The sequence below is a fragment of the Sminthopsis crassicaudata genome, chromosome 2 (genome assembly GCF_048593235.1).
Source record: "Sminthopsis crassicaudata isolate SCR6 chromosome 2, ASM4859323v1, whole genome shotgun sequence".
NCBI classification, from domain to species: domain Eukaryota; kingdom Metazoa; phylum Chordata; class Mammalia; order Dasyuromorphia; family Dasyuridae; genus Sminthopsis; species Sminthopsis crassicaudata.
The window spans coordinates 122,150,786-122,165,645 of NC_133618.1; the positions used below are offsets into that span (position 1 = coordinate 122,150,786).

The 14,860-nt window shown below is 33.4% G+C and overlaps 1 protein-coding gene across 1 annotated transcript in view; it reads right to left on the bottom strand.

The window, feature by feature from the left end:
• ANTXR1 (ANTXR cell adhesion molecule 1) overlaps positions 1-14,860 on the bottom strand; it is a 288,623-nt gene that overhangs the window by 159,344 nt on the left and 114,419 nt on the right. The gene's annotated exons all lie outside the window — the stretch shown is intronic.

Consider the following 14,860-nt stretch of genomic DNA (forward strand, 5'->3'; position numbering starts at 1 on the left):
AACTAGAATTGATCCAGAATTTTAGCAAAATTTTCTTTTACTTTAGATAATTCCACACACAAAAATATTACCTTTAACTCTTGACATTTATAAAATCACAAAATATTTTCTAAACCAAAATTTTGCTTTTCCTAATTTTTTTTGTCTCGAGGTCAGAATAAGTGCTAAATTTTAACTAAAGACTACCAGCTGTAATGTGCTAAGTTAGAAGTTAAAAACAACAACAACAAAACTTTCACTTTTTCAGAGGGGGGCAATTCAGGGTTCAATAACTAGGTTTATTTTACTCAATAAACAATGTCTGTTTAGGCAGAGGGACTTTAGGATAATAATTTAATATCTGACATTAAGGCTGAGGATGGGAGTGGGGGAGGAATAATCAAGATATCCCTCGAATTACCTGTTGTTGTTTTTTTCAGATCACAGGTAAAACTTACTGCTCCTTAATCTTCTATTCCAGTTGACTTGTCTTATTAACAAGGGAAATGAGACTAAGAAATGACTTTCCTGCCTAAGAGAACAAATCAGATTGCTCTGTAAATAATGAAGTGAAATAGATACTACTAAATTTCCATACTGCTTCTAAGAGCCTCTTTTTCCTCTAAATTACTAGATAGGAGAAGGAAAGAAGAAAGGGAAGAATTAAGTATTTATATAATTCCTACTATGTGTTGTGCACTGTGCTAAGCCCTTTAAAAATATTTTTATTTAACCTTCACAACAACGCTGAAAAAGTAGGTATTATTAAAATTGCCATTTACTTCTTGAACTCATTTTACAGATAAGGAAACTGAAGCAAACAGGGTAAAGTGACTTGTCTAGGATCACACATCTAGTAAGTACTTAAAGTCATATAGGACTCATACCTTCCATGGCATCACCATTGCCCTACTTGAAGATGCTTAGGCATCTCCAAATGCTACATCATCTCCAACTGTCTCAACATGGTTTCAGACTTGTACTAAATAAGCTTCTCCTCCATTATATATTTTTGTGACAATACATAATGCTTTTTAAATTTTGAATTATCTAATTTTTAATTTATAGAATAAAACAATCATTTCCATAGCATAATTTTTAAAAAAGATGATTATATATGAAACTGAAAATCTATTATTTAAAATTAATTATTCCTTTCAAATATATTACAAAGTTATCATTTAAATCATTAACATATTCTTTGTTTAATAGTTTTCAATGAGTATACCTTGTTTACCCAATTAGATTTATAAGCACCTTGAAAGTGGATCTATTTGGTTTCTCACAGCACCTACTACAATACAAAGATTATAAAATAAAAGGAGGACACACAAATATATGGTTCTATATTTTAATCTGTACTTCAAGGACTCATGTATTTATCAGTCATACATTTCTTCTACTTTAATAGATCAATTTTATGAGTTCTTTTGGCTAGAAAAAAAAATCCAACTGTGGATGTGTATTGGTTAGATGTGGTAGTAAATCCCCTTGCTTGCCTTAAGCTTAGGATATGGTATCATGTGCTTTCTCCACTTTCCTAGCCTTGTAGTATCTCCAGAGTTTGCTCTGTTGGAATTGCCTTGGAACCCAAGATCACTTCCATAGTATAATAAGGCAGCTGAGAAGGACATCATCTCAAATGCTGCCTAGAAAAACAAATAGCAGCCTCCAAACTCAAAGTTCCCCAGTGTTGACAGCCAAAATACTTTTTAATAAACAAACCCTTGAATTCAGAGTTGTAAGTCAAACTATGTAATGTGTTTTATGAGGAAAGAGATATATTAAAATTTCCCTGTTGCCCCAGGCTTTATCATTGTTGAAGAAATGCAACAGGGGTTATAATTTTAAAACTGAATCTCTCCAAAATTATGGAAGTTCAGGAGAGATTGAAAAAATGGGAATTATTTTATTTGTCTCCTGAAGAAATTGTATTACAGGCCATCAAAACATTATTTCGCATACTTGTAAGGCTTTTGTATTCTATATCATCTTAAAGCAATAAATGAGGACAATTCTGAAAAATAATCTATTATAATGACAATCTCTCCTTGACAAAAATGTTTCAAACCTCAGGAAATGGTTGGTGCATTTATTATATGTAATAATATTCTTTTTGGTTCGGTTTCCTTGTGGGTCTCTGGAAGCAGCCTTCTTTTCAGTTCAGCAATCACCACAAGTACATCCAGGTGTTAAAGTCCAAATCCTTTATTGTCTCTTTCAAAATCTTGTCTCCTTTCTTGGGGCCGGGTTAGCTTGCTTAGAGGCCTTGGTTCCAAGAGCTTGGGCTCCTACTACCAGTCCTTTGTCTTCTCTGCCTTTACCAGCTTTTTTGTGTTTTGTTTTTATGGGAAGGGCAGGAGGACCACCACCACGGTCTCTGTCTTCCCTAGTTCTGATTCTGGCTGAGTTTGTCAGAGCTTATATGCTCTCTTATCATAAATGTGAATCTTGTGGAACTATAGTAAGTCTAAGTACATGTACTGAATTAGAGAACTTTTAAGCACCATGCTAAATAACCATTATTTCTATCAATTCCACTGACTTAGCACCTTGTAAGAATCCTTGTTTCAGAGTCTGGCCCATAACAATTATAAGCAGTAAATTATACAATACAATATAAAAAATCTTAGAAATTTCCTTATAGTTAGATATAAATTGATATAACCTGCATTGAAAATTGTTTTGTGCTATATTGTATATAAAGTAATAGCAATGTTCTGGGATGGCCTCCTGTAAATGACTTTGCTATTCTCAGCAGTACAATGATCCACAACTATTCTGAAGGATTTAGGATGGAAAATCCTATCCATATCTTATAAGAAACTGATTGTGTGTGAATATAGATTGAAATTATATCCTATCTCTTTTAAAACTTTATGTTTCTTGAGGGTATTTTTTAAGGATGGAAGGTCTATTTTTTCTTTCACAACTTGACTTTTATGGAAATATTTTGCATGACTTCACATGTGATGGGGGATTAATGGGGGCTGGGGAGTAAGGATCAGGAAGAGAATCTGGAACTCAAAAGTTTAAAGAAAAATGTAAAAAATTGTTTTAAATGTAACTGGGAAAAATATGAATATGAAAATATGGGGAGAATGAAAAAAAAAGTTGATTTGTATATAATACCTTATGGTTTATCAAACACTCTTTATATTATTTTTTGATGTTCATAACAATTCCAGGAAAAATCTAGTTATGACTATTCTCATTTTATAGATGAGGAAACTGAGGTACAGAGAGAAAGTGACTTGTTCAAGTTCTCATAACTAGTAATTAGCAAGGACAGGATTTAAAACCAGGTTTTCTATTTTAATTCTAGTATGCCAGAATATACACATATGCCCTGAGAAGATGAATGTGGAATTTAAAAGACTTTTCTAAATAGGGATTTAAGCAAAGATAGGGAATGCACTAGATCTTAGCCAATGCAACATACTTTGCATTATAGGTACTTAGTAAATGTCTATGTAGAGGAACCCATGTTCAATAATGAGGCTGTCTTCATAATTATATATATATATATATATATATATATATATATATATATATATATGTATAATAGGTTTTCAAGTATTCCCATAAATCCAGAAAATAAATATTTCAGTCATTAGGCTTATTTTTATTATTAAGTACAGGATATATATTCAGAATGCATGAAAGAAACAATTACATATCTGCTCAAAAAATTGTTCTGTTTGAAAATGTTCATTAAGAAAAAAAGAGAATATCCCTTTAAAAAGCTGTCTACCTTCTCTAACAAAATTTAAAAAATATATTGTACAGCTGAAGAAGTTAGTAAAGAAATCAAATGTAGGCAGCTAGATGTAGACAGGAAGGCAAGGGAACACTTGAGATCTAGAGTAGAGAAGCCCTGAGTTGAGATTTAGCCTCAGATATTAGCTGTGTTCCTGACACTTTTGATTGCCTCAGTTTTCTTAAGATGAAGATAATGATAGTACCTACTTCCCAGGGATGTTGTGAAGGCCAAATGAGATAATATTTGTTGGAAGAGCTTAGTAAAAGGCCAAACACATGACTCTTTCCCTTTCCCAAGGAACAAATAATCTGGTAGAGGAGAAAGACACTTCTAGCAGAAAAAGCTGTATCAAAAGTATGTTTGTGAGTTTTTAATACATTTACCATGTGCTCTAAGAATGTTTCCATCATCATCATCATAGTAATGATAATTACTGACAAATATTTTTGCAAAATGTATTTTGTAATTTTTGCAAAGAAATGCAAGGAAGACTGTTGATCCACTCCTAGTTTAGGGGGAGTAGTTTTTGATGGTAGATAATATAAGAGATGTGTTCATTCCACAATACCTCCTTCCATTTTTTAAGACTAATGTGATATATCCAGCTCCCTAGGCAAAGGGTGCCACAAAAATGAGAACCTACATGAATCTTGGATTTCCAACAAAATCCCTAGTGGTTATCAACTAACTCCTCACCCTTCTACAATGAGTCAGATTCTGCCCCATGTTTAAGTGTTGCTATTTCTAATTAGGAATCTGGAAATGTTCAAATGTGAAGTTTATAAATGCATTTAGAATGACAGCTACAAAGTGGTCATTATTTTCTTGTTCTTCACCACTTGATAAATTGAATTGTTTACTTTATTATCCTCAAAGGTAATTACTTGGAAGCTATTAAAAACATTTTCATTGTTCTGGATTCCATGAACTACCATAGTTGGTAAAGCCAAATGACTTTGGTTCTACTGCTAGTTACACCATTAATTACCCATGTAATAAAAGCAAATAAAAAGTTTTTAGAGCTAGAAAAAACTTTGGAGATCACTCCCATCATATATTTTTTACAAAAAATTTGATGTCTTTAGAGGAGTTATACTTGTCCAAGGTTGCACAGAGTAAATGGCAGAGAGAAATGTCAAATCTATCATCTGAAATTCATTGTTCTTTCTACCTAAAAAAGCTGCCTCTCACTACAAATTCACTTTCTGTTTTCTCAAGTTTTAATCACATCTATAGAAGTAACAAATATATTGTTAGAATAATTTGAAAAGCTAAAAAATGCAAATTAAAGCTATAATACCATTTATGTTACTTCCACAGATTTTGTTTACTCTTTAGTAGTAGTTACTCTTTGTGACCCCATTGGAGTTTGTTTTGCCATTTGCTTCTCTAGCTCATTTTACAGCTGAAGAAGCTGAGGCAAATAGGGTTAAGTGACTTGCCCAGGCTGGATTTCTGATTACAGATTCCCATTACACACCCAGCACTTTATTTACTATAACAAATAGTTGCCCACCTCCACAAATATGGAATTGATGACTGGCTTTTTGATGGATATCAGCTGTGAATAACCAAGGTTCCTTGTTGTGTAATTTCCTATAGTAAACATTGTTTGAAATTCCCTAGATGGCTCTGAATCATCATAAATTTATTTGAATTAAGAATATGCTCATTAAGAGTCTTGTATGCCAATGGGGCTTCACCTGTCATGATGTATATTCAACTGCTTTTATCTTCATGATTCTTAATCCAATAGTCTCCAAAGTAGGTACCAAAGCAGTCTAGGAGTTCATGGAATGAAATCAAGGATTATGTGGTCAGTCAGGTGGTGGGTGGGAAGATGAGTAACATCTTACCACGATCTCTCAACCCAACTATTTGTGGATTTTTCTCCCTCACAACTACATTGCTACTCCACAATCCCCCAATGCCTTTCCTTGCACTATTGGTTTCCTGTGACTGCTGGACATGAAACTTTCATGGTGGTCCTAATCTAACCCATCATGGACACTCAAAACTGCTACACAGACACAAGAAAGTCCCTTCATATCCTGATCCCGCATCACCTAATGACTGCTATAGGCAACCCTCAATGATGAGCTCTATAGCTGATTAGTAAGCCCTTCCCTTCAGACTTCATTTTTCAGTGGGAAAGAATAAAAAGCATAGGATGAGTAGCGCTGCTTGGTTCATTATTATATTAACTTTTTCTCCAAATCAAGCTATTTTTTGAGTTTTCCTATTTTCATTGAGGGCACCATCAACCTAAGATCTTGAACCTCTTCAATATCCTTGATTTTTCACTCAGTTGAAAATGATCTCTTCAAATGTCATCAAAGATCTTTTAATTCCTAAATCCAATGGCCTTTTCTTAATCCTCTTCCTTCTTAATTCTACTGGAAAATTTAACACAAATATTAACTACCCTCTCCTCTTGGATTCTTACTCTCTTCTCTGAGAGGTTCCTTGTTTGCTCTCTTCCTATCTTGGTTCTCTCAACTCTCTTGAGAAGTTTCTTTCTGAAGTCCTTTGATGGCCATCATACTATATCTTCCATCTGTGAGTTTGCCCCAAAGTGTTCTTTCTCCCTCTCCCTCTCCCTCTCCCCCTCCCTCCTCTCTCTCTCTCTCTCTCTCTCTCTCTCTCTCTCTCTCTCTCTCTCTCTCTCTCTCTCTCTCTGTCTCTCTCTCTCTCTCTCTGTCTCTCTCTCTCTCTCTCTGTCTCTCTCTCTCTCTCTGTCTCTCTCTCTCTCTCTCTGTCTCTCTCTCTCTGTCTCTCTCTCTCTCTCTCTCTCTCTCTCTCTCTCTCTCTCTCTCTCTCTCCCCCTTTCTCTTTATCTCTCTTCTTTCACTTGGTAACTTCATAAGTTTCCATGAGTTTAGTTATTTTATTTAGATAATTCCTAAGTGTATATATTCATCCCCAAATTTTCTCCTAAACTTTATTTCTCTATCATGAAGGACCTATTGAACATTTCAAATCTAATGCCCTGTAGACATCTAAGTTGCATTATGTCTTAAGCAGAACATACTCCCCTTTTCTCAAAATGTACTCTTCTTCTGAACTTTTTTTTTCTTGAAAGCCCCACCAATCTTCCAGTCATCTAAGTTTACAATTTGGGTATTTTCTTTGCTACCTCAATTTCTTCATTCTAAATAATTCAATAAGATGCCAATCCTCTCACACGTATTCTCTTCTCTCTTTTTCCACAGCTACTATCATTATTCAGATTCTCATGGCTTCTTTCTTTGAGTACTGCAATGATATCCTAAATAGTTTCTTGGCCTCAAGTCATCACTCTCTCTGATCCATGCCCCATACTACTGCTAAAGTAATTTTTAAAAAATCTTTTCTAATTATGTCACTACATCATAAACTCTAATGGATCCTTCTTACTCTAAGAAAATATTATTTTATCTTTATTTGATTCTTTTACAAAGTCTATTTTGTGTAAGTTTTATAGTATACAGAATTATTGATATATTTGTATGAATAAATAATTTATAAATAAATATATAGGGGGTATATACTCAGTTTTTTAAACTGATGACACATTAAGTTAAAAAAAATTCTAATATGTATAAAGTGTGTACCATACTGAGAATTTTTTTGGCTAGGAGAAACAAATTCCATCTAAGAGCTGAAATAGAAAAATAGGTATATTTTTAGAAGCATGCATATATCAGCTCAACAGCTTGGTTCTCAAGTATATTTAGAAATAGCAAACTAATTCATTTTCAATATCACCTTTCAAGAGTCTCAACATTTTTGCCTTCTATTATCCTCTTGGCTGAAAATGGACTCTTCATCTCATCATTGTAAAGCATTTGGCTTGGAAACTTTTGCATTATACTTACAGGTTTGCATGCCATGTTTCTTGAAAGTTCCACTCTTGCATCCACTGAGACTGTTGTCTCAGTGCTAAGCATACAAAGCTTGTATATTCAATAAGGCATTCAACAAATATTTGTTAAATTAAACTATACAATGAAAAGAGGAAACTTAAACTTCTGTAAAATCCAGCCGATTCAAATTAAACATTGCAGAGAAATAGTTTGATGTTACATGAAATAAACTGCTGCTCAAACTCCCAAGAGTTTCTTCCGGAGGCCTTTAATGACAGGTTCTTATATGTCTGTGTTTAGGGATGGAGAGAAAATAATGTGCTTCTTTCACATGAAATTCTAATGGAAAATGAGAAGTGGCTGTATGACTTACTGAGTGTGACAGAATCATTGATCTTGAAGCTGCAGAGTACTCTGTCCACATTGCGGGCATGACGAAATCCATTTCCTCTCACAACAACTTGAAATGATTCTGAAATGAAAATCATTATTGCTTAGATGAGTTATTGAATATCAAAAAAATTAAACACCTTTTGGCACCTTGTCTTGAAATGCATCAAAGTATGCCAGATTTTTCTTTTATCTTTGCTATAGCTTTGCCAAAATAATAAAAAATTAATCAAATATTAAATAATAAATTAAGCAACTATCAAAATATTAATTAGTTAATCAAATATAAAAATAATTAATAAAGATTATTCAAATAATCAAATTATTTTGGGTTAGAAAACAAATATTATAATTTCCCGACCTTTAATCTTTCATGTATCTAGGCAACGTGTGGTGTGAAGGACTGTTGCACTGGAAAAGATTGTTGCTCAGGAAGACCTGGCTTTAAAATACTGCCCCTGTCACTTTTTTATGATCTCAACAGCAAAATTACTCTCCTGTTAGCCTCAGGTGACCTATTCACTAGGCATTCAATGGATTTACATTTTAGGTATTGTAGGACCTGGCTTTGCTCTCCCACTAACCCAGACTGCTATCTAGGAAAGCAGCTAAGTCCTAAATACAGAGATAGAATTAAATCATTAGGGCTATGGAGTGGTGGAAATTTAACAATATAGAAAATAAAGTTACAAAATGATTAGAGGAGATAGAATTCCTAGGTAAACTAGCACCTTGCATGGCTAGAAGAATCTTTAAATCATATAGACCGATGATTTCTTTTATAACCCACTTAGGCCCTTGATTCTGGAGATGGAAGAGTCATTTACCAGCACACCCCTGTTTTACCTTTTGAAAAATGTTACCTCTCTCCCCTTACCTACTCAAAATTAGCCAGTGGCCTATTTCATCGAGATCAGCAAGATAAAAAAAACCATCTGACCTTGGAAAGCACCAGCTCTACAAATACCCTATGCAGAGATCACAGTAGATTAGGTCCTAGCCAGTCATTTCAGTGAGCAAAATTCCATGAGATTTGACTAAGAAAAAAATAAGCTAGGTGGGGGGAGGTGGGATTTTGGAAATAGAAATTTCCTGAAAGAGGGACAGGATACACAACCTTAGTGAAAAAAATACAGGTATGTTGCTGGGCCTTAGTTACCATAGGAAATTTAACTCAGCAACAATATGGAAAAGTCTTTGAAAAATGTACTTAATTGTTATCTAACCTGAAATCCCTATTTTAGGGAAAGTTATGCAAGTCAACTCCAAAAAGATAGGATATAAACAAAAGCCCTCCACAGTAAAATGGAAGTGTTACATTTAAGAAAGGGTCAGGCTAGTCTCAGGGAGATAAGTACATTACAGAACATCCACCATAGATGAGTCCTTTTTTTGTAGAGGATCCCTGGTCCTGCTGGTTTATGTTGGCCAATTTATACATTTTCTTTTCTTTTCTTTTCTTTTCTTTTTTTTTTCTTTTTTTTTTTGCTGAGGCAATTGGGGTTAAGCGACTTGCCCAGGGTCACACAGCTAGAAGTCTTAAGTGCCTGAAACTAGATTTGAACTCAGGTCCTTCTGACTTCAAGGCTGTGCTCTAGCCACTGCACACCTTGCTGCCCCAACTGATACATTTTCAAGGTAAATGTACCTCAGAAACCGACAAACACTAAAAAACTAGTACTTGGTTTGTTTTTGTGTATCCTGAAAAAAAATGATGAAAAGTAATGAAAATTAAACTTGACACTGTCTTGTGGGTATGATCTTTTGCAGAGAGCTGGTTGTTAAACATTCACCAGCATATCCTTCTTCCATGATTTGAAAAATTAAATTCCCCTTCAATCAACAATAGACCTGATTCAACAACAAATCAGCAAAGTAGGAAAAATAAATCTGGCATTGAAAAGCAGCAGTTTTACAAAGAAACTAATATAGATCAGGAGCCTAGCTCTCCATCTTAGTGGGCAGAATTCCATGAAATTTAGTTTTTCTTTGAATATACCATCCAAGGCCAGGATAAGCCACGATAATAATGTACACAAACTCATGAGTCGTAGTTATGGGACTCTGAGTGGTTTGGGAACATTGAAGATCTAGGACTGAACGATCAAGAAGTCACCTTTATTGGACCAGGATCAATGGCTAAACTTAGAAGTAGCAGCCAAGAGAGTTCTTGTCAGAGGGGACTACATTAACCTATTGCTCATTAACACAGGAAAATGTGAGAGTAAATGCCTTTGCCAGATTGTTAATAGTTTCAAAGTGGGTCAATATTCACTCAAGTTATGGAGGATAATATATTCTCTGCATGGGTGACCCCACAATTTGCCTGACTCAAGACAAAGCTGTCAGCCTTTGCTGCCTACCCTCAGTGCCAAGCAGTAGAATCTTGCCTTCAAAGCCAGATTGCCAAATATCCAGAGGATCTCAGGTCATGTGAGATTGGCAGGTAGATTACAATGGCCCCCTACTAAGAAGTGTGAAAAACGATGGGCCCAATAATTGTGGATCCCTACTCAGGTACAGCTTCATGGTTCTATGCAACATAGTTACAACAGCTATCTCTATTTTTATCAACCACATTCTTCTCCTGTATAGACAAATAAGCCCAATATCCTCAGACCAAGGGAAACCCCTTAATACTAAATATGTGTTCAATTAGTTATGGTCCCACCATTGGATGTGAAAATATAATCAGCCATATCACCCCAAGTCACTCATAGATAGATAGATAAAGATAGAAAGACCAAAAATGCTATCAACTTTGATTATTTTCTCCCCACACTCCTGAATTGACTGAGCATCTTGCTGAGATGTGAGCATTCTAAAACCATTTCTTATTCTCCAGTGTTGCATAGAAATTTTTGAGCAGAAATCCCTGGAATAGACTAGAAGAAACAGTCCTCTTAGATATAACACCAGTATTAACTTAAAAAAAATCTGGCTGCTAACACTTTAGCTAACAATAAAACTGGACCGACTGGCCTTCCTTCACATTTTTATTAATTCTCTTGATATTCTTGATCTTTTATTTTTCCAGATGAAATTTGTTCATATATGTTCAAGGTCTATTAAATAATTTTGGTAGTTTGGTTGACATAGCACTGAAAGAGAAAACTCATTTAGGTAGAATTTTCATTTTTATTATATTGGTTCAACCTATCCATGAGTAATTAACATAACTTTATTTATATGAAAAATATATTGTTTTGTCCTGGTAGGTAGATCCCAAGTATTTTATATTGTTTGCAGTTATTTTAAATAAAAATTTTCTTTCTGTCTCTTCCTTTTGGACTCTGTTGGTAATATGTGGGAATACTGATATTTTATATGGATTTCCTTTATATCCTGAAAATTTACTGAAGTTGTGATTTCAACTAGTTTTTTCAGTCTGTGTTCCAGGATTCTTTAAGTATAACATAATATCACTTGCAAAGAATGATAGTTTTATTTCCTCACTGGTTATTTCAATTTCTTTTCTGATCTTATTGCTATAGCTAGCATTTCTGATACAATATTGAATAATAATAGTGATAATGGGCATCTTTGCTTCATCCCAAATTTTATTGGGAAGACCTCTAGTTTATCCCCAATACAAATAAGGCATGCTTATAGTTTTAAATAGACCCTACTCATCATTTTTTCCTATTCTTTCTAGTGATTTTTTTTTGGCAAGGCAATCAGGATTAAGTGACTTGTCCAGGGTTACACAACTAATAAGTATCAAGTGTTTGAGGCTGGATTTGAACATAGGTTTTTCTATCTCCAAGGCCAGTGCTCCCCCAATGTGTTTTTAAAATAAAATTGAATGTTATATTTTCTCAAAAAAATTTTATTTATCTATTAAGGTAGTCATATGATTTCTCTTAGTTTTGTTATTGATATGTTCAATGGTGTGATAGTTTGTTGATATTGAGCAAATTTTGCATGCCTGGTATAGATCCCACATGGTCATAGTTTATGATCTTTGTGATATATTGCTGCACTCTCCTTGCTAGAATTTTATTTAAAATTTTTGCATCTATATTCATTAGGAAAATTGGTCTATACTTTTCTTTCTGCATTTTTGTTCTTCCTAGTTTAAGTATCAGCATCGCAATTGTATCTTAACAAGAATTTGGTAGAACTCCTTTGCTTATTTTTTTACATAGTATTGTGACTAATTGTTCTTTAAATATTTAATAGAATTCACACGTAAATCCATTTGGTTCTAGAGATTTATTCTGAAAAAAATTCATTTATGACAGTTAACTTCTTTTTCTAAAATAGTTATGTAAGCTTCCTATTTCCTCTTCTGCTAATCCATGCATTTCATGTTTTTGTAAATATTCATGTATTTCAATTAGGCTGTCAGATTCATTGGCATATAAATAAGTGAAATAGCTCCTAAAATTGCTTTAATTTCATCTTCATTGGTGGTGAATTAACAGGTTTTTTTTTCTTTTTTAACATTGGTAATTGGCTTTTTTCTTTCTTTCTTTTTAAATAAGTAATCAATGGTTCATCTATTTTATTGTTTTTTATTACACAAAAATAGGTCCTAGATGTATTTGTTAATTCAATGTTTTTCTTACTTTCAATTTTATTATCTCTCCTTTGATTTTCTCAAGATTTTCAATTTGGTATTTGATTAGAGGTTTTTAAGTCTGTTCCTTTTTTGTTTTTTAAAATTGCATGACCACTTAATTGTTCTGTTCTTTTTTCTATTTTAGTGATATTAGCATTTAGAGATAATTTTTTCCAAGTATTATTTTGGCTGCATCTCATAAATTTTGGTATGTCATCACATTGTTGTTTTTCTCTTTAATGAAATTATTGATTGTATGATTTATTCTTTGATCCATTCTTTCTTTAGTATTAGACTATTTAATTTCTAATAAATTTTCACTTTTCATAAATTTTATAGCCCTTTATTGAATGTAATTTTATTGTATTATGGTCTGAATAAATGTATTTAGAATTTCTGATCTTTTGCATTTGGTAAGGCTTTTATGCCCTAATTGTGGTCAACTTTTGTGAAGGTTCTATATGCTACAGAGAAAAATATAATTCCTTTATATTATCATTCAGTTTTCTCTAGAGATCTAGCATAACTAACTTTTCCAAAATTCTATTCACAGCTTTTACTTCTTTCTTATTTATTTTCAGGTTAGATTTGTTTAGTTCTAAGAGAGAACTAGTTGAGATTCCCCTAATATATTTTTTCTTTCTATTTCCTCCTATAATTCATTTAACTTTTACTTTAGGAATTTGATTGCTATGCTAATTTGTACACACACACACACACACACACACACACACATATATTCTGATCTAGCCTTTTATTTATACTTTGTCTCTCATTCAAATGGTCTTTTTTTGTAAACAACATATTCTTAGTTTTAATCCATTTTTCTATCTCTTTCATTTTATAGATGAGATTATCTAATTCACATCCACAATTATGATTACCAACTATATTTTCCTCCATACTATTTTCTCTCTGTTTATTCTTCGCTTTCTTTCCCTATTTTTACTTTATACCCCACTTTCTTTACAAGGCAATTGGGTTTAAGTGATTTGATAAGTTACACAACTAATAAACATTAAATGTCTAAAACTGGATTTAAACTCAGGTCCTCCTAACTCCAAGGTTGGTGCTCTGTCTATTGCACCATCTAGCTTCCCCCATCCTATTCTTTTTCAAAAATCTGGTCTGATTCTGACCACTGCCTTCTTTAATCTGCTCTCCCTTTTATCAGCATCCCCATTTCCCTCCCATCCCTATCTTTTCTTATCCTCTTTCCATCCTATTTCCCTGTAGGGTAAGATAGATTTCTATACTTAACAGAATAAGTGTACTATTCCCTCTGAGTCAGTTCTGATGAAAGTAAGGTTCAAGTGTTGCTCCCTCCCCCATCACTTCCTCTGCCACTATAAAACCTCTTTCTTTTGCATCTCTTTTATGTGAGGAAATTTTCCCTTTCTTCCTCTCCCTTTCCCCTTTACTTAGTGAATCCCTTTTTTTTACCCCTTCATTTTTAAAAATTATCCCATTGTAGTTATTTCACACCTATGTATTCTAATTGGCAAATAATGATAAACTTTTTAGGAGTTACAAGTATGATTTTCCATGTAGTAATGTAAATAGCTTAACCTTATTGAGTCCCTTATGGTTTCTCTTTCATGTTTACTTTTTATGCTTCTCTTAAGTCTGATATTTCAACATCAAATTATCTGTTCAGCTCTGCCCTTTTCATCAACAATGCTTGGAAGTCCTCTGTTTAATTAAATATCCATTTTCCTCCAAAGACTTATATTCAGTTTTGCTGTATTTGTAATCCTAGATCCTTTGTTTTCTAGAATATCACTTTCCAAACTTTATCATCCTGTCAAGTGGAAGCTCCTAGATCTTGTATGAACCTGACTATGCCTGAATTGTTTCTAGCTTCTTGCAATATTCTCTCCTTAAAATAGGAGCTCTGAAATCTGGCTATAAAACTCAAAGAAGATTGTGAGAATTCTTTTAAGAGGTGATTGGTGGATTCTTTCAATGTCTCCTTTGATTCTCGTTTATCAAGGAATTTTTCCTTGATAATTTCTTAAAATATTATCTAGACTTTTTTTCATCATGGCCATCATATAGTCTAACAATCCTTAAATTATTTCTCTTCAATCTATTTTCCAGGTAAGTTGTTTTTTCCAATGAGATATTTCTTTTTTTTTTCTATTTTTAATTCTTTTGATTTTTGTCATTGTTTCTTGATGTCTCATGGGGTCATGAGTTTTCAGTTGCCCAACTACCTATTATTCCTATCCTCTAACATAATTTGATAGCTTTGAGATCTATACAAACAGTCAATCATATGAAATGTTTAGAAGATTGTTCCTAAGAGTAGAGGTGGCT